Source organism: Cavia porcellus, unplaced genomic scaffold (genome assembly GCF_034190915.1).
Source record: "Cavia porcellus strain 051 isolate PalLab524CR breed Dunkin Hartley unplaced genomic scaffold, mCavPor4.1 scaffold_1, whole genome shotgun sequence".
Classification (NCBI taxonomy): domain Eukaryota; kingdom Metazoa; phylum Chordata; class Mammalia; order Rodentia; family Caviidae; genus Cavia; species Cavia porcellus.
Window position 1 is genome coordinate 230,861,367 of NW_026947484.1, and position 19,058 is coordinate 230,880,424.

At 47.5% G+C, this 19,058-nt stretch overlaps 1 protein-coding gene across 8 annotated transcripts in view; it reads right to left on the reverse strand.

The window, feature by feature from the left end:
* Lclat1 (lysocardiolipin acyltransferase 1) overlaps positions 1–18,830 on the reverse strand; it is a 171,201-nt gene extending 152,371 nt beyond the window's left edge. For 4 of the 8 annotated variants that reach the window (XM_063230340.1, XM_003473009.5, XM_063230338.1 and 1 more), the window contains exons 1-2: positions 18,672–18,830; positions 370–539 (exon numbers count right to left, since the gene is read on the reverse strand). The gene's annotated coding sequence lies outside the window, so the exon portion shown is untranslated. Of the gene's footprint in view, positions 1–369; positions 540–2,812; positions 2,891–7,178; positions 7,200–18,547; positions 18,649–18,671 lie in introns of those variants that run through there. The other 4 variants (XM_023566335.2, XM_063230339.1, XM_013155950.3 and 1 more) reach the window with 4 other exon arrangements.
* Between the last annotated feature and the right edge of the window lie 228 nt (positions 18,831–19,058).

The following is a 19,058-nucleotide window of genomic DNA, read 5'->3' on the forward strand; positions in this document are numbered from 1 at the left end:
TCTTTCTCTCAATAAATATATTCTGCTCTTAACCTCTGTTGCTTCTAAAATTCATTCTTTGGTTTTAGAGAGCACAAACTCATACCGGACATCAAGCAGGTTAGGAGTTTCATTCCTCTATGTCATACAGATTCAAAAAGAATCACGTTTTGTCCTGTAACAGAAACGTATTTTATTTTCTGTCAACAGGAAGCTTGTGATACATCTAACAAAAATACAGTAAATGTTTACTTTTCAAAGAAAAGGTTATGGAGGAACAGAACACTTCAACAGAACATAAACAGCAACCACTATAATTTCAAAAAGCTTTGTGTCCAGGTACTTGAAGCTAGAAAAAAGTATGAAGCATGGAAACCAGTAGAGACTTACCCGGCCCTGAGAGTCCTGCTTTTACAAGGTATGTTCTGCAGCAGAAACTGCCTTGCTACTTGCTCAGGGATTCAGAAGCATCAGTTTATTTTTCCGCGGAACACACATATTATCTCAGCCTTTTGTTGCCAGCTTCCCAGATGAAAGTCCCAAGTCAAGTCTTTCAGAACCTGTAAACATGACAAACAGAAGAGAAAAAAAAAGAGAAGGCAGAGTTGGGGACACCACGCTGGGCTAACCAGACAGTTCACAGTGTCAACAGGGTAGAAAGGGCACCGAAACACTCAAGCACCACTGATGGGATCAGTGCAGGGCACCCAGGAGGCTGGAGGACCGAGCTAGCGCATGCTTAACACAAGAACGCCAGTAAGTTGAGGCCAGAGCCCAATTTGCGTCCACCCTGCAAGCTGCAGGGAGAGAAAGAGGCTGGAATACTTTGGCCAGGCCCATGGAGCTGTTCTCACAGACAGCAGCTTCCCAGAGAGAATTTAAATAGCAGGGACAAAATCTGAACCTGGATCCTAAGCAGAGAAGAAGTGGGTAAGAGGAAGCTCCTTCCTAACACATTAAACACACAGCACACAAGAAAACCTCTGAGATTTCCTAAACTGAATTACAAGGACTGGAAGATACAGAAAGAAAGAGATAAGGGAAGTTAATCAGTTAACAAGTGAAACCAACAAAACTTTCACATTTTCATTTCATATACTGGAACTTTGAGTTTTTGCGAAGGTTTTGTTGTTGCTGTTGTTTTGCGCCAGGAATCAAACTCAGGACCTTGCCCTTGCCAGGTGGGCGCCATGCCACTGAGCCACATGCCCACCTGAAATTTTGAATTCTTTAACAGACTGTTCAAATGCTCTGTACTTTTATTCCCAATCAATCCATAAGCAACAATTACTTCACCTCTGTCCGTCTATCCCAAAGCTTTCCCACTTTTACACAATCACACCCTTCTTATGTACAGCAAAAATTGTTTCTATATAAACAACTTACGCCTTTCTTCCCCAATTCCCTTTATTAAAAGACATCATCGTCCTTAGCTCTGGTTGGGCAAGTAAATTTCCAACTATTATCTAGCCCTGTGGTTGGTAGTCACTGAAACTTACCCTAGGATCTGGTCTGTTTTCTGGCTACTCTCTGTAATGACTCAATAAACCCTTTTATTTCAGAGATCCCACCATTTCAAAGTTTTGTTTTATGTATTCAAATGTCAACACAGGGATCCAAAGACTTTTCTAAAAGAAAAAAACAAGCATGACCACACTCTACCTATTTTCTAGGTACTGGTTCTAATGCCAAATTACAAAGACCATTTTAAGTTTTTATTCTTTTGGTTCTGGGAATTGAACTCATGACTTTGTACTTGCCAGGCAGGGGCCTATGCTATTGAACTATATCCCCAGCCTGACCATTTTATTTTATATAAAACTAAATATGTTCTAAGGGCCAACTATTGCTTTTGTTTACATATGTACTTAACTTGCTTATACCAAAATGAGTATTATTCAATAAAAATATGCTATCTATAGGTAAACTTATGGTTTATACGAGGCATACCCAATCCATCACCCTTGGGCTGCATGTGGCTCTGAACACCTAGTAATGAAGCCCCATGAGACTATAAACTTTTTAACATTATTATATGATATTTAGCAATAATTGTCATAGATTGATTATAAGGTGCTGGAGCACAGACTGCCTAAGTGACAACAAAATGCTATGAGGGGACAGTCTAACTCCACCTCCTGTGCCTGCCCACACTGCTGAGCTGAAACCAGAGTTATCTGATTACATGCACTGTGCTACCTGGATGAGGAAAATGCAGTGATTAGCAGTAGTCTTTCATCCTACCTACGAGGACGCGTGCCTGTGAAGGAAACTGTTTCCTGTTATTAATCAGACATCTAAGTTCCCTTATTTAATTATTAAACTTCAGTTTATGCTATTTCATAAAATAAACTGAAATATTTTTAGCATCTATGCTACAAGAAATACAAAAACAGATCAAATGTTTCTTCACTCCTGACACTGTTATAATTATATATACAACACCAATGCTAAAAATGTTAAAAAACGTAAAAAATAAAGGAAGTTTGTAACTTTACACATTAACTATATTACATATTTTGCATGTAGCCCAACACAATTCCTTATATGGTGGGAAACTTACGACTTATATACTAGACTTTGCACTGAGTCATATTTTCATTGACATAGCATAAAAGTAACTAGGAATGCCACTGACCTGTGTCACGCCCCAACTCACTCGGAATCAAACCCCACAGCAAGGAAGTAGGAAAGATGTTGTACACAACAGCTGGGCTTTATTCAAAAACTAATCAAAAGATTTTTATATCTAGGGACCTAAAATCAATACAAGAACCCATAGAGTTTGAAAATCTCGGAGATTTTAACAACTTAACAACTACAGATCACATACCAGGGGAAACAAGCCATTCAGATCTCCTCCTCCTATGGAAGAAAAATGTCAGCGGGTTTGAGTTTTCTGGATGAAAGCCTGAATGGCAGAGAAGGGAAAAGTAAAGGATTAGGGCTTCTTAGAAGAGAGAGGAAGAAAGAAAGCAAAACACTGGGCTCCTTCTTGATTTGACTCCATAGACTTTGCAAGTTCATGGTAGCGTCAGCTGTCACTTGGTCAACCACTGGAACAGCACAGCATGGCACATATCCCCAGCCACCCAAAAAGGGAGCCAGGGCGACAGGAGGACTGAGCTTATGCCCTTCAGTTTTTTGAGAGAAAAGGAGAGCAGTCTAAAGAGCAGTGTAGAGAAATGCCCTCAAAATAACTCTGGGTAGGCCCCACAGATGTGCATGTTTTTTGAGACAGCTCCCTCCAGTGTGACCTGCAAGCCGGTTCTCTCCACTGTCTCAGGATTGATTGGTTTCCCACGCTGGCTGCATGAGAAACTCTCCTTGAAACATGGATGGGCGCTGCATCCTTACGTAGGTCTCCCTGGAAGAGCAAGGATTTCCAGGGTCCAGTTTAACCCAGAGGTAGGGCGTGGTACTAACTACAGCAACACTTAGTGAGGCTTGGAGGGTGCCCCACCCCACCTCTTTCCATTTTTGCTCTGAGGGAAGGGAAAACACTTCTCTTGTCTTTGGTGCTTTTATGTGCAAACACTCATTTTCTACAGGCTTAGGAGTCTTTAGTGGAAAAGAAGAAAATAAAAAGAGTCTACAACTGCAGAGGGAAAGAAAGAGTCAAGACAAAAAGAAAAACTATGCTTTGGAAACAAAGGGGTTGGCAGAAAACTATAGTTCACAGGGCCAACAGATGGGGAAAAAATGAAGACAAAGAAAGAAAATAACTAAGTTTATCCACCCCGAGGCCTCCTTCTAGGCCCCTTCCTGGTTCCTAGAATACCTACTGTGATTTAGGTTTGTATTTCCCCATGGCGAATTCTAGCAATCATGCTTTCCTGTGCTTATTTGCATTTTTGTTTTCTTTGGGAAATGTTACTCAGACTCCTTACCCACTTTTAATCGAGTTATTTATCTTTTTTTTAGTGAGGAGGGGCTCTTTATACGCAGCATCTAGATAAAAATCCCTTACAAATAAGATGCAAAAAATCTTCACCACTCTATAGGTTTTTTAGGTCAAAGGTAAAGATACTTGATTTGTAAATGTTAATTTGGACCTATTACCTTGTTGAACTCACTCCCAAAACTAGAAGGTTTTTGAGATGTTAGCTCTTAGGAGTTTTTATGCAAACCTTCATGTCATCTGCAAATAGGAACACTTTTCTCTCCTTTTCTTTTTTTTTCTTTAACTCCTTACAAAACAGACACCGTAAAGGCATGCAGTAAATCTTCCATGCCTGTGGAGTTACAATGTCTTTCCCCAAAAGGTCACCTTTAGGTTAAACTTTAAAAACTTGGGACCAATTTAAGATAAAAGATTTTAAAAAGCCGATTTTTCTCTAAAGGTGAACTACAGAGTAAAAGGACAAAACTTCAAAGCTCTTTTCTCATCCTTCTGATTCTTACTGGTTAATTAACCTACAGGAAAGGTGCCTAGAATAGCTTACCAATAAAGGCATTACAGTTTTATCATATAAAGCTTACATATGACTGGGTTGCTGTATGTTTCTGTGTGTCAATTTTCAGGTGTATGTTTGACTTTAGTTGTTTTATAGATAAATACACACTCACAACATAACCCAAATACTTTTTTGTTCATATGGCTTACCACTGAGTTAGTAAGATAAAAATAAAGATATTTTTAAAGTTGGTAACATATTTTCATTGATGTCAGCCGACTGAAATAATACCAAAAAAACTGGTTTTACACATGCAATGACTACTGTCATTTGTGTGCAGTAACAAAGAATCTTCCTCTGGTAAAAGATAGAAATACGTAGATACACTATACACACATACATAGGGCTGAATGATTTAGTTCTCATGAATCATCTAAAGCAACTGTTAACATATATTTAAGTTGGCTATAATTAAAAAGGTCAAGCTTCCATGACTAAAACAATAAGGTTTTTCTTAAGATATTAAAATGCTTTTGGCTAACCTTACAAAACTTTATTAAAAAGCAAAGGTTCTATATTTTACTAAAATAGTTTCCTGTGTTTTTCACTGCTAGACTTTTGGTTACTAAAAACGGAGTTTAAGAGTTGACTTCTAAAATATTTTCAATAATTAGTTTATGATTCATTAAATGAAAATTGACCTTTGTCTATGACTCAATCTATATATGAGACTAGAGGTACATCAAAAAACAAAATAAGCTTTAAAGTTATGTTTATATGAAGTTAAACTATGTAAGTTTAATATATTCAAAAATTAATGTATTCTCTTTTACAGAATATATATCTAAAATTTAAGTCATACAAAATGATAAAAAAATTTTGGCATCACTTTAAATTTGGCCCCACTATTTAAAACAATCTACATGTATTGGCACTGATTAAATAAGCATTTTGTTATTGTATAAATGAGATGCATTTGTATATTCAGTCATTAACATTGTTTCCTGAATTTATAAGAGCTCTATAAAGATGTTCTTTAATTCTTGTCCATGCATGTATAACCTATAAACCTGTTCACAGAAATGTACACTGTGCCTTAAGAGTAAAAACTAAGTAAATATATATATATAAAGATTTCTGTATAGCTGTGACCCTAATTATTGCTAGTCATGTGAAATATTAAATACATTTGAGTTTCCCCAATGTACAGGCCTTTTAAGAAGCAGAATTTGAGAGAAACATCTTATCATAATGGTAGCCTCCACACTAAAGTTGTTCATGATAATGGACTTTTTGAGGTTTAGGATTGTTATACAACTGTATTATGATAGATATGCCTAGATATTACACAGTTGAGACAATGTCACATTATGATTAAAGATTAGAGAGTAGTAAATTATCAAATATATCAATAAATAATTACCTTCCACTTAAATGACAGCTTATTAAAAAAGATAACAAATTTAAATAAGGGTTTCTCTATGTCATTTAATATTTTGTAACTGGATAAATGCAACTGATTAAAAATTTATATTATACTAAAATGGAAATGTATCTTCAGAGATTAAAAAAAAAACTAGTCTTCTTTCACCTATGAATAGACAGATTTTATAACATCTCATAGGAATGGACCACTTACCTCACCTTCTCTCATCTACTAGATGAGAGTACAGATGACCAAATTCCAGATTTCCACCACCCTAACACGTAAGAGATCCCCAGTTCCAAATGCATCATTCTCATTCCTCTGAGCACCCACACTCCATCCTTGAATGTGTCCTGTTTCTCTAATAATGCCTTTGCTGCTTCTTACTGACATGCTGTGAAAATTCTTTTTCTGTGATAGAAGTCACCAAATCTGCAAACTTACTTGAAAAGAGTGGGTTAAGTTCTTTATTTCAGCCTAAGGGGCTCCAGACCCAGTCTGGTGACAGTGTCACTTTCCACCCACAACAAAGCCATTACTTGTCTTGAATGACAGTAACCAAAAAGACAAATAACAGGTGCTGGTAAGGAGAAGTGGGGAACTGCAGACACTGCTGGTAGCAGAGGGAAACCACGCAGTCGTTCTGTCTTTTGCAGACAAGGGCTCACTGCATAGTCCAGGCTGGGCTTGCACTCACTTTGTAGCCAAGGCTGGTCTTGACCTCACTGTGATCCTCCTGCCTCAGCCTCCCAAGGATGCTGAGGATGCTGCCTCAGCCTCCCAAGTGCTGGGATTACAGGCATGTGACACCATGCCCGGCTCACATAGTCATTTTGAAAACAGTCTGGCAGGCCCAACAATTCCAATGAAAATCTACATCTACACAAAATCTGTACATGAATGTTCATATCAATATTCTTAATACCCATTAAGTAGACTGATACCAATCCTTTGTCGTCTTCCTTCATTATTCAGTGATTCCCATCTTTCTTGTGAGGCTACTGCCAGACCCCAGCTCACCAACGTGCTATCCATAGGTTCTTCCAAGGGAACTAACTACACTTACAGATGTAAAAGGAATGTGATCTCTTCTGCTGGAAAGCTAAGAGTAGAATCATAATTCCCTTTATCTGCACCCCTAAAACAGTAAGCCACTTTCTGAGGAACGATTGAGTTACATTTTGTGACTTTTTTGGTTTTGTGTACAGTGCTAGGGGTCAAAACTAGGGCCTCACATGTTAGGCAAGTGCTCTACCACGAAGCTGCACCCCCAGTCCGGTGAACAAGTTCTCGGGAAACCTCAACCATGACTGTGAGAGGGGCTCAGCATCTACTGTTAGCACCCAGTGCTGGCCGCCCCACGGCGTCCTTCCCACCTGCCTCCAGTTATTACAGCAGGGCCCCACTGTCCTCCTGTTAGCACCCAGTGCTGGCCGCCCCACGGCGTCCTTCCCACCTGCCTCCAGTTATTACAGCAGGGCCCCACTGTCCTCCTGTTAGCACCCAGTGCTGGCCGCCCCACGGCGTCCTTCCCACCTGCCCCCAGTTATTACAGCAGGGCCCAACTGTCCTCCTGTTAGCACCCAGTGCTGGCCGCCCCACGGCGTCCTCTCCACCTTCCTCCAGTTATTACAGCAGGGCCCCACTGTCCTCCTGTTAGCACCCAGTGCTGGCCGCCCCACGGCGTCCTCTCCACCTGCCTCCAGTTATTACAGCAGGGCCCCACTGTCCTCCTGTTAGCACCCAGTGCTGGCTGCCCCACGGCGTCCCCTCCACCTTCCTCCAGTTATTACAGCAGGGCCCCACTGTCCTCCTGTTAGCACCCAGTGCTGGCCGCCCCACGGCGTCCTCTCCACCTGCCTCCAGTTATTACAGCAGGGCCCCACTGTCCTCCTGTTAGCACCCAGTGCTGGCCGCCCCACGGCGTCCCCTCCACCTTCCTCCAGTTATTACAGCAGGGCCCCACTGTCCTCCTGTTAGCACCCAGTGCTGGCTGCCCCACGGCGTCCTTCCCACCTGCCTCCAGTTATTACAGCAGGGCCCCACTGTCCTCCTGTTAGCACCCAGTGCTGGCCGCCCCACGGCGTCCTTCCCACCTGCCTCCAGTTATTACAGCAGGGCCCCACTGTCCTCCTGTTAGCACCCAGTGCTGGCCGCCCCACGGCGTCCTCTCCACCTTCCTCCAGTTATTACAGCAGGGCCCCACTGTCCTCCTGTTAGCACCCAGTGCTGGCCGCCCCACGGCGTCCTCTCCACCTTCCTCCAGTTATTACAGCAGGGCCCCACTATCCTCCTGTTAGCACCCAGTGCTGGCCGCCCCACGGCGTCCTTCCCACCTGCCTCCAGTTATTACAGCAGGGCCCCACTGTCCTCCTGTTAGCACCCAGTGCTGGCTGCCCCACGGTGTCCTTCCCACCTGCCTCCAGTTATTACAGCAGGGCCCCACTGTCCTCCTGTTAGCACCCAGTGCTGGCCGCCCCACGGCGTCCTCTCCACCTTCCTCCAGTTATTACAGCAGGGCCCCACTGTCCTCCTGTTAGCACCCAGTGCTGGCTGCCCCACGGCGTCCTTCCCACCTGCCTCCAGTTATTACAGCAGGGCCCCACTGTCCTCCTGTTAGCACCCAGTGCTGGCTGCCCCACGGTGTCCTTCCCACCTGCCTCCAGTTATTACAGCAGGGCCCCACTGTCCTCCTGTTAGCACCCAGTGCTGGCCGCCCCACGGCGTCCTCTCCACCTTCCTCCAGTTATTACAGCAGGGCCCCACTGTCCTCCTGTTAGCACCCAGTGCTGGCCGCCCCACGGCGTCCTTCCCACCTGCCTCCAGTTATTACAGCAGGGCCCCACTGTCCTCCTGTTAGCACCCAGTGCTGGCTGCCCCACGGCGTCCTTCCCACCTGCCTCCAGTTATTACAGCAGGGCCCCACTGTCCTCCTGTTAGCACCCAGTGCTGGCCGCCCCACGGCGTCCTTCCTACCTGCCTCCAGTTATTACAGCAGGGCCCCACTGTCCTCCTGTTAGCACCCAGTGCTGGCCGCCCCACGGCGTCCTCTCCACCTTCCTCCAGTTATTACAGCAGGGCCCCACTGTCCTCCTGTTAGCACCCAGTGCTGGCCGCCCCACGGCGTCCTTCCCACCTGCCTCCAGTTATTACAGCAGGGCCCCACTGTCCTCCTGTTAGAACCCAGTGCTGGCCGCCCCACGGCGTCCTTCCCACCTGCCTCCAGTTATTACAGCAGGGCCCCACTGTCCTCCTGTTAGCACCCAGTGCTGGCCGCCCCACGGCGTCCTCTCCACCTTCCTCCAGTTATTACAGCAGGGCCCCACTGTCCTCCTGTTAGCACCCAGTGCTGGCCGCCCCACGGCGTCCTTCCCACCTGCCTCCAGTTATTACAGCAGGGCCCCACTGTCCTCCTGTTAGCACCCAGTGCTGGCTGCCCCACGGCGTCCTTCCCACCTGCCTCCAGTTATTACAGCAGGGCCTCACTGTCCTCCTGTTAGCACCCAGTGCTGGCCGCCCCACGGCGTCCTCTCCACCTGCCTCCAGTTATTACAGCAGGGCCCCACTGTCCTCCTGTTAGCACCCAGTGCTGGCCGCCTCACGGCGTCCTCTCCACCTGCCTCCAGTTATTACAGCAGGGCCCCACTGTCCTCCTGTTAGCACCCAGTGCTGGCCGCCCCACGGCGTCCTTCCCACCTGCCTCCAGTTATTACAGCAGGGCCCCACTGTCCTCCTGTTAGCACCCAGTGCTGGCCGCCCCACGGCGTCCTCTCCACCTTCCTCCAGTTATTACAGCAGGGCCCCACTGTCCTCCTGTTAGCACCCAGTGCTGGCCGCCCCACGGCGTCCTTCCCACCTGCCTCCAGTTATTACAGCAGGGCCCCACTGTCCTCCTGTTAGCACCCAGTGCTGGCTGCCCCACGGCGTCCTTCCCACCTGCCTCCAGTTATTACAGCAGGGCCTCACTGTCCTCCTGTTAGCACCCAGTGCTGGCCGCCCCACGGCGTCCTTCCCACCTGCCTCCAGTTATTACAGCAGGGCCCCACTGTCCTCCTGTTAGCACCCAGTGCTGGCTGCCCCACGGCGTCCTTCCCACCTGCCTCCAGTTATTACAGCAGGGCCTCACTGTCCTCCTGTTAGCACCCAGTGCTGGCCGCCCCACGGCGTCCTCTCCACCTGCCTCCAGTTATTACAGCAGGGCCCCACTGTCCTCCTGTTAGCACCCAGTGCTGGCCGCCTCACGGCGTCCTCTCCACCTGCCTCCAGTTATTACAGCAGGGCCCCACTGTCCTCCTGTTAGCACCCAGTGCTGGCTGCCCCACGGCGTCCTTCCCACCTGCCTCCAGTTATTACAGCAGGGCCCCACTGTCCTCCTGTTAGCACCCAGTGCTGGCCGCCCCATGGCGTCCTCTCCACCTTCCTCCAGTTATTACAGCAGGGCCCCACTGTCCTCCTGTTAGCACCCAGTGCTGGCCGCCCCACGGCGTCCTCTCCACCTGCCTCCAGTTATTACAGCAGGGCCCCACTGTCCTCCTGTTAGCACCCAGTGCTGGCTGCCCCACGGCGTCCTTCCCACCTGCCTCCAGTTATTACAGCAGGGCCCCACTGTCCTCCTGTTAGCACCCAGTGCTGGCCGCCCCACGGCGTCCTCTCCACCTTCCTCCAGTTATTACAGCAGGGCCCCACTGTCCTCCTGTTAGCACCCAGTGCTGGCTGCCCCACGGCGTCCTTCCCACCTGCCTCCAGTTATTACAGCAGGGCCCCACTGTCCTCCTGTTAGCACCCAGTGCTGGCCGCCCCACGGCGTCCTCTCCACCTTCCTCCAGTTATTACAGCAGGGCCCCACTGTCCTCCTGTTAGCACCCAGTGCTGGCCGCCCCACGGCGTCCTTCCCACCTGCCTCCAGTTATTACAGCAGGGCCCCACTGTCCTCCTGTTAGCACCCAGTGCTGGCTGCCCCACGGCGTCCTTCCCACCTGCCTCCAGTTATTACAGCAGGGCCCCACTGTCCTCCTGTTAGCACCCAGTGCTGGCCGCCCCACGGCGTCCTTCCCACCTGCCTCCAGTTATTACAGCAGGGCCCCACTGTCCTCCTGTTAGCACACAGTGCTGGCCGCCCCACAGCGTCCTCTCCACCTTCCTCCAGTTATTACAGCAGGGCCCCACTGTCCTCCTGTTAGCACCCAGTGCTGGCTGCCCCACGGCGTCCTCTCCACCTTCCTCCAGTTATTACAGCAGGGCCCCACTGTCCTCCTGTTAGCACCCAGTGCTGGCCGCCCCACGGCGTCCTCTCCACCTTCCTCCAGTTATTACAGCAGGGCCCCACTGTCCTCCTGTTAGCACCCAGTGCTGGCCGCCCCACGGCGTCCTTCCCACCTGCCTCCAGTTATTACAGCAGGGCCCCACTGTCCTCCTGTTAGCACCCAGTGCTGGCCGCCCCACGGCGTCCTTCCCACCTGCCTCCAGTTATTACAGCAGGGCCCCACTGTCCTCCTGTTAGCACCCAGTGCTGGCCGCCCCACAGCGTCCTCTCCACTTTCCTCCAGTTATTACAGCAGGGCCCCACTGTCCTCCTGTTAGCACCCAGTGCTGGCTGCCCCACGGCGTCCTTCCCACCTGCCTCCAGTTATTACAGCAGGGCCCCACTGTCCTCCTGTTAGCACCCAGTGCTGGCCGCCCCACGGCGTCCTCTCCACCTTCCTCCAGTTATTACAGCAGGGCTCCACTGTCCTCCTGTTAGCACCCAGTGCTGGCCGCCCCACGGCGTCCTTCCCACCTGCCTCCAGTTATTACAGCAGGGCCCCACTGTCCTCCTGTTAGCACCCAGTGCTGGCTGCCCCACGGCGTCCTTCCCACCTGCCTCCAGTTATTACAGCAGGGCCCCACTGTCCTCCTGTTAGCACCCAGTGCTGGCTGCCCCACGGCGTCCTTCCCACCTGCCTCCAGTTATTACAGCAGGGCCCCACTGTCCTCCTGTTAGCACCCAGTGCTGGCCGCCCCACGGCGTCCTCTCCACCTTCCTCCAGTTATTACAGCAGGGCCCCACTGTCCTCCTGTTAGCACCCAGTGCTGGCCGCCCCACGGCGTCCTTCCCACCTGCCTCCAGTTATTACAGCAGGGCCCCACTGTCCTCCTGTTAGCACCCAGTGCTGGCCGCCCCACGGCGTCCTTCCCACCTGCCCCCAGTTATTACAGCAGGGCCCCACTGTCCTCCTGTTAGCACCCAGTGCTGGCCGCCCCACAGCGTCCTTCCCACCTGCCCCCAGTTATTACAGCAGGGCCCCACTGTCCTCCTGTTAGCACCCAGTGCTGGCCGCCCCACGGCGTCCTTCCCACCTGCCCCCAGTTATTACAGCAGGGCCCCACTGTCCTCCTGTTAGCACCCAGTGCTGGCCGCCCCACGGCGTCCTTCCCACCTGCCCCCAGTTATTACAGCAGGGCCCCACTGTCCTCCTGTTAGCACCCAGTCCTGGCCGCCCCACGGCGTCCTTCCCACCTGCCCCCAGTTATTACAGCAGGGCTCCACTGTCCTCCTGTTAGCACCCAGTGCTGGCCGCCCCACGGAGTCCTTCCCACCTGCCTCCAGTTATTACAGCAGGGCCCCACTGTCCTCCTGTTAGCACCCAGTGCTGGCCGCCCCACGGCGTCCTCTCCACCTTCCTCCAGTTATTACAGCAGGGCCCCACTGTCCTCCTGTTAGCACCCAGTGCTGGCTGCCCCACGGCGTCCTTCCCACCTGCCTCCAGTTATTACAGCAGGGCCCCACTGTCCTCCTGTTAGCACCCAGTGCTGGCTGCCCCACGGCGTCCTTCCCACCTGCCTCCAGTTATTACAGCAGGGCCCCACTGTCCTCCTGTTAGCACCCAGTGCTGGCCGCCCCACGGCGTCCTTCCCACCTGCCTCCAGTTATTACAGCAGTGCCCCACTGTCCCACCGCCGTTACCCAGGGAGGTCTGTTTGTGAGTAATACCTCACCCACATTACTGCACTGTCTCACAAGTGGCTTTTCTTAGCCATTACTGCATCTAAAACCTTGCAGCCAAAGGAACTGCAGTCTGTCCTGATTATCCAGGAGCAATCAGTGGAGCGGGGGAAAAGCCACACAACAATTTTTATTGATGAGGACTACAATTTAGAATGATGAAAAGGTTATTAGAATTTTCCAAAACTGTGAGATAAAAATAATCAACCTCGTAATTTATCATATGTCATACTAATAAATGATGGAAGGACTGTGACATCATTTTGTAAACATTTTGTAAAACGGCACAATATGATGGCTTTGATATCACATTTGCCTTTTACAAGGCAGCTGAATCAGGGTCATTTTTTTTAAAAATCTAGATTTACCCGGATTGTCATGTTTTGAAATTTTTAGTTTTTATTCTTTTTCTCCTTGAAATAAAATGGATTTGTTAAGAAGAGGAGGAGGAAGAGGAAGAGGAAGAGGAGGAGGAGGAGGAGGAAAAATCTAGACTTCATCATCTTTTCTCCTGAAGCCTCACAAACTCTTCAAATTATTTTAAAGTGCTGCTCATCATCCCTCCTGGTTTCCTCAGTGAGTCAAGTGATCTAGCAGTGCCATATGCTTATTAGCACCTTTTTATACAGGTACAATGTATATATGCTAAAATGCATAACTCTTAGGTGTACAACTTAAAGTTTTAAATATACATATATAAATCCCTGAATACAGAGTACTTCCAGCACTGCTGAAGATTCCCTCACACCCCAGCACTCTGGGGTAACCACTTTTCTAACTACTTTGGCAATACTGGGGGTTGGATCCAGGGTGCCCCACATGCTAGGCAAAGACTAATCTACAATCCCAGTCCTAATTAGGAGCACTGATTACCTCGGGTGTTTGTACTGGTGGTAATGACTAGGAAGGGGGTATCATTCTGAGACGAGGGAAATACTCTACACGTTGAGTGACAATCCTCCTCTTTTTTACACTGTCAAAGAAGGTCTCACCAAGTCGACCAATCCTCTTGCCCCAGCTTCCCGAGTAGCTGAGATTACACACAGTCCTACTATCAGTATTCTGCATCCCATCATCAGGAAGTAATTATAAGTCTTTGAACTTCACTTAAATGGCAGTCCGCAGTATGTAATCTCATGTCTGCTTTATTCTACCTGCGTGATCATACACGTTGCTGTATATACTTTAGCTCATTCTCTTATTGCTTTTGTAGTGTTTCAGTTTATAAACATAATTTACTAAGTCTTTCTACTGCTGATGTAAGTTCAAGTTGTATCCAACTTGGTGTTATTATAAAGGTGAATAAATGTTCTTTTACACGCTTTTTTAGTAGATATATGTACTTTTCCTCTTAGAAACATTCCGTTCTCTTAGCAACAAATGTCCAAGAATGGAAAAGACAGAAGTAGACACAGCCACTGTTTGCTGAGTGACCATATCATTTTATACTCTTCCAACAATACTTGAGACCCAGTTTACCTATCTATAGCCATGTCAACACTGGCACTGACCGTGCGTTAATTACAGCCATTCTGGAAGGTGTACACTAGTACACTATCTCAACAAATACTGTTAAGTATCTCCTTATGTGCATATCTGCAGCTGTGGTTTAGACCTGAAATGGCCCCCAAAGCCCCAAGTGTTTAGAAGGGGATCAGATTACAGGGGCGTAATAGCTGGCTTGCTATTATTAGCTAGGGTCTGGTTAGAAGAGCCATGTGACCCAGAAAGGTACCTCTCTCTTCCAGGTGCCTCTCTCCACTTTCTGCCTCCTGTCTGACATGACACAAGCGGCTTCTCCTCAGTGGAAACCTTTTCACTATATCCCTTATGGTGCAAGAACTGAAATTCCTAAGTGGAGCCAAAACAAACCTCTCCTCCCTTAAGTTGTGAGTGTCAGAAATCTTCTCCCCACAAGGAGGAGAGTGAGTGGCTCACCCTAGAACCACTATTACAAAGTGACTTTTCAGGACTTCCACGCATTTTTTAATGAAATTCACTTGTTTAGTGAGTTTACACACACACACACACACACACACACACACACACACAAACACACTCTCTACATTCACCCTACATACATTCTTGGGTGTGAGTTCGTGGTCAATAATAAACTGCAAATTCCTTCTTCAAGTCTCTATGTTGCTCTTCATTCACCTAGTAGCAACTCTGGATGAAGGCAGTTCCTACTTTTGGTTAAACTGAAAGCAAATTTATGGATCACTTTTAAGGTCATTGCTTTCTGAGTTTGTTTTAAGTACCTCTGATCTCTAATCACTAGTTAATTGATTTGTGCTTCTGGTTTGTATGGTTCCCATCATGCTCAGAATTCATGAAATCCTGCATCTTTGGCAATGTTTGAACTTTCACCTTGCATCCTGACTTACACTACAGGGTAACTCTAACGTTACAAATGTTTGCTGACTGGTTTTACAACTAGAGAATTCATCAGTTATTACTCCCCTATTAAAATCACTTTTGGCTGGGCCTGGTGGCGCACACCTGTAATCCTAGCACTCAAGAGGCTGAGGCAGCAGGATTGCCATGAGTTTGAGGCAGGCCTGAGCTACATAGTGAGTTCAAAGCCAGCTTGAAATGCATAGCAAGACCCTGACTCAAAAAAACAAAAATCTCAAAAAAACCAAACATAATTAAATAACAAAAAAATAAACAAAGTCACTTCTGTACAAATACACTAAGAACCTAATGCAATTTTTTCTAATTCCCATCATTATACCATGTTCCTCCAAGCTTCCCTTAGATTCTTCCCACTCCCTTTAAGTCCAGCCTCAAAGAATCCTAATTCTTGTCTTTTTCCTAAAAATCTCCAATGAACAACCATATAGTTACCAAACAAACTTTACTCCTCTCTCTTCTACCAGCAAGTGTTGGGTTCCCCCCTAAAAGTCAACCTCTAACACCTGACACTGTCTTTGAAAACGTATGCGATCTGAACTCTGCTCTGCCCCCACTGGCTCATTCTCTCCCCCAACTCAGAGGAAACTCTGCTTAACTGGTCTTGACACTGTTTTCATCCTCTCTCCAAAGTCACCTATCAAGAACAGAAAGTTGACTGCGCTATTTCATTTCACTAACATTAATAATCACTTTAGTCCCCACTGGCCACATGATAAAGTCACTCTCTCAGCTAAGAAGTCACAAGCCGGCCCCAACCTGTCCTGGCTTCTCTCCCAGCACTGCCTCCAGCTCTGGTCTGATCCCAGGACACTTAAGCACTCTCATTCATCCTGGCTTCACACTGCTTCCTCCCACTCCTGCCCTTTCTCCTTTACCCTCTGGTCAGCTCCCTTCCTCTCCTGGCCAGGTCCACCCCAGCCAAAGCAACAGTGCCCTTCTTGTGCTCCCTCAGCCCACAACTATGTGAGTTCTTAGCCTGCTGAATTAGTTAATCATTTATTTATTCCTCTCACTCACTGGTCTTTAAACCTTCTGGTCTCCTTGAACTTCCCATGAATTAATCAGCAATCAATATTTGTATCCCAAAGACTTGGCAAGATGATTCTTACAAGGTTCCATGAAAGATACAAAGGTCCCAGCCCCTTTTATTCATGTCATCTTTCTTCTATAAATAAACACTGGAAAAATAGTATGTCAAAGTAATGAACCTGACTAAAGCAAGTTTTCTTTTAAAAGTCACCCTACAAATTATTCTTCCAAAGAATTTAATCAAGACTAAAATCTTACTTATTGATTTGTGCTTCCTGGTAGAAATTAGTCACAAGTCTTTGATTTTAAAAGACTTTTCTATGTTTGACAAATATATCATTTAAGGAAAGGAATTGTTATCACTATAGCAACTGCTACCAGATGCCAATATAATGCATCACAATTATGATTTATATGACTAAAAGTTCATAAAACCCTCCCTTGAAACTTTTGTTCACATATTTCCCCGTAACACATCACATATTCACTATGTGTATAGAGAAACAGTACACACAGTGGTTAAGAATGCAAACTGGAATCACAATACTAACTATGTGATTTGGAACAAATTAAATATTAGTTTGTCTCAGTTTCCTCAGTTGTCAAACATAAATGATAAAAGTACTCACTTTACAGTGCTGATAAGTATCTGAGTTAGCATACACATACAAGGTCACTGACAGTGCCTGGGTGAGTAAGTACATAGTAATCAATGCCAACTATTATCATTATGTTTTTAGTTTTTTAAAATCCTTTTACATATACTCCCCCACCCACACAACAGGGCCATGAGACTGAACAAGAAAACTTATCCCCATTTCAGAGATAAGGCCACCCCCTTCCAAAAAGTTGTATGATTACCTTAAGTTAGTGGTGGCAAATCTAAGGCATGCATGTCAGAGAGGGCTGTTTGTTACCACTGAAATCTCTAAAGGATTCTTGAATACAACCACACATAACATCAACCCCAAATCAAACTGACCAAATCTCCATATATCCAGTGTGAAGGCATCCTGGCCAATCCACAAGGAGAACTGAACCCAAGGCCTTTGCTCTGAGCTACACCTCCTATCCTTTAACGTTTTCTTTTTAATTCTGAGACAGGGTCTCACTAAGTCCCTAAGTTGCTTGCCCAAGCTAGTCTCTAACTTGAGATGTTTCTGCCCCAACACTATTCTCTTCGGGCTGTCAGCAGCTGCAAGCCTCAGGCTTAGTAGAAACTGATCAATCCTACCATTTGCTTAAATTAAAAGGTAGAAGACACCTCTCTTTCACAGTGCCCAACACACAATGGGCACTGTGGAGACAGACAGCAGCTCTTGCGAACTCAAAAGACAAAGTGCCATTGTGCTTGCTCAGTAACAGAACAAGTTACTCTACAAAGTCATGCCTAATGGAGTACCTAACAGAAGAGTCACTTAACATTACATTCATCCATCACACAGTGCAATGTAACAACCAACACTAAAGAAAAATAAAACGAATAATCTCCTTTCATTAACTCAAAAATATACAAGTTGTGCAAAAAGGACTTTCAAATCAAGACAGTTTATGAAAAAAAATTAACCCAATTAGTTCATGGCATGACATTTCTCTGCTCAAGTAAGGAACGTGAATAGTTTATCTTAGTAATTCCCTCACCAACTTTTATCTTCAATATTTCCCCTGCACTTAAACTGAATCTCAACCCCTTGGCTTATGTAGAGTCAACAGTGCACACTGAACACAGTTAATGAGTTTCAAAGACCGAGGCAATGATTCTGGAGAACCTCAATCATGCCAAGACCCAGAAAGCAAAATGGCTCCATAACTATAACTATGTGCCTTCTTTTTTTATTGCTTGTTTTAAAATGGACAATTAGATGCTGAGATGCACCTCTGAGATCAGACCTGACATCAGACCCGGCGACAGCTTATCTTTCTTTTCCTGAACCCACCTCTGACCCCAAGACACAGAGATAAGGCAACAACAACCCTTGCCCTCAAAGGCCCTCGTCCAATCCTTGCACGTGGCAGCCACTTGGGACATTCTTGCACATGGGATTGAACTGGGGCAGGGCTGAGGTGGTGTTCCAGGATCCCGCAGCTTCCAGAGCCGCCGAGGTTTGTGCAGCAAAGTCCCAACATTCTTTCCGTGAAGCCTGACAGTGCACCTCGTCCTCCTGACCCAGGCCACCTCGCTCTCTGCGCGCCTATTAGTGCAGCCACAGGGGCTGCGACGCCTCCGCCAGTCTCTGAGTCCCTCACCCGCGCCTCCTGTCACCCGTGTCAGCAACCCCACCGCCCGCGTCGAGACCCCAATTCTCGGCCACTGACCGTCACCGGGGCGGCAGGAGCAGAGCACGGGCTGCAGCGCCCACTCGCCCACCTTGGCGATTCCACAGCCGTCGCCGCCATTTTCCCCCGCCGCAACCCCCACCTGACAGTTCCGGGCTCTCACCTGTGACGCGCAGGGGACGCCTCGCGAGGAGGCGGGGGACACGTGCCAGGGCTGGGGACTCTGGGACCCGGGATGGGGGGGTGGCGAACCTCAGGCCAGAACCCGCCGCTAATTCATCCCTAAGCGAGGAAGCGTCCGACCCGTCGCCCTAGTAATGCGTGCGGCCAAGCTCCATCCTGATTGGCTGCGGGCGCCGTGACGCAGGGCGTCCCCGGCTGCGTGGGAAGCCCGGGTCCCCCGCGCTTCGCCCCTGCTCCGCCGCTTGGTTGAACCCCGGGCTCAGGTCTTCTAGGGCTCCTTTAAAGGGGCCGTGCCGTTTTCTCTTTGACCTGGGAGGTCCAACAGCCTCCGAGGTGTGTGAACGAGGAAGCAAAATAGAACGACGGC